Genomic DNA, 1,263 nt, shown 5'->3' with positions numbered 1-1,263 from the left:
CATGATGTCTCCAAGGCAACAAGCACCCTGACCGAATGTTTTTTGGGTCTTGAAAATGTTCTCAAAGATTGGAGAAGAAATGAAAAGGATGAAGAATTTAAATGCCAGCAGTCTGCAATTTCTCCCACCGTTAAAAGCAGTCCAGTGTTGAGACAGGTTTCTACCCTTTACACTAGGAAGTTATACTCAATCTTGGAAACACAGTTTCTACATGGCTTGTGTGTGCTTGCTGTGGAGTGCTGCCGTACTACGGATTCAGAATTTCATATCCGAACTCTCGATAATAAGGACAGAGTCAGGCCCTGGATTGTTAAAGTGGACAATTGTAATTCTGATATTACGTGTAGTTGTAAAAAGTTTGAAATGATAGGTTTATTATGTGCTCACGCTCTAAGGGTTCTGCAGCACAAAAATATTACAAAAATCCCTGATAAATATATTTTACTTCGGTGGACTATTAATGCGAAAAGGGACATATATAACAGTTATGGTTATGCAAATCGAAGAGTTTCAGAAATGTTGTCAAATTCTGCAAGTGTACCATTTATCTCAACCACATTCATAAATTTGCATACCAGATCGGCACCATATCACGAGGCCATGAACTTGCAGAGAAGATAGTGTTGGAGGGATTTAACAAAATTAAAATCGATGTCGAAGCCGCTATGAGTGGACGAGACCATCCTGAAAAGTCAAAATCGAAGAAGAAGAAGACACCCAGTAAAGAGCGAAATGTGAATGATCCCACGAAGATGCGGCCAAAAGGAATATCCAATGCAAGACTAAAAGGGTACTGGGAAAAAAACAAGAGATGCAAAAGTAAATGTTACCTAAAGTATCAAGTTATGTATTTTTTGTATATAAAAGATGACTCACTAACAGGTAGTATTGTATACAGGAAAGCAGGAAGATAATGTTTTAAGCCATGATAACATTCCAGAATGTGATCCAGATTTATTTTTAATGACGGATCACTTTACTCAGGTTGTGGAATCGATCCTTCTGAAATTTTGTCTGCTCGATTTAGACTTCTTTCCCGATATTAACTCGTTAATATTATCAATGTACATGAATTTTCTCAAACAGAACAACTGGAGGCATACACGAGCTTACTGATGGGCATAAATGATAATATATAGAGTACTTATTGTTAAAATTATTGTATTATTGCTGCTGAAGTTGAAATAGACATTTGTTGTACTATGTTTTTATTTACGAGTTATTATGGCGGCATATTCCCTTAAAACAGATGACGTTCTACCA

This window comes from Phalaenopsis equestris, unplaced genomic scaffold (assembly GCF_001263595.1).
Source record: "Phalaenopsis equestris unplaced genomic scaffold, ASM126359v1 Scaffold000114, whole genome shotgun sequence".
NCBI lineage: Eukaryota > Viridiplantae > Streptophyta > Magnoliopsida > Asparagales > Orchidaceae > Phalaenopsis > Phalaenopsis equestris.
Note: the sequence above shows the minus strand (reverse complement) of the source record.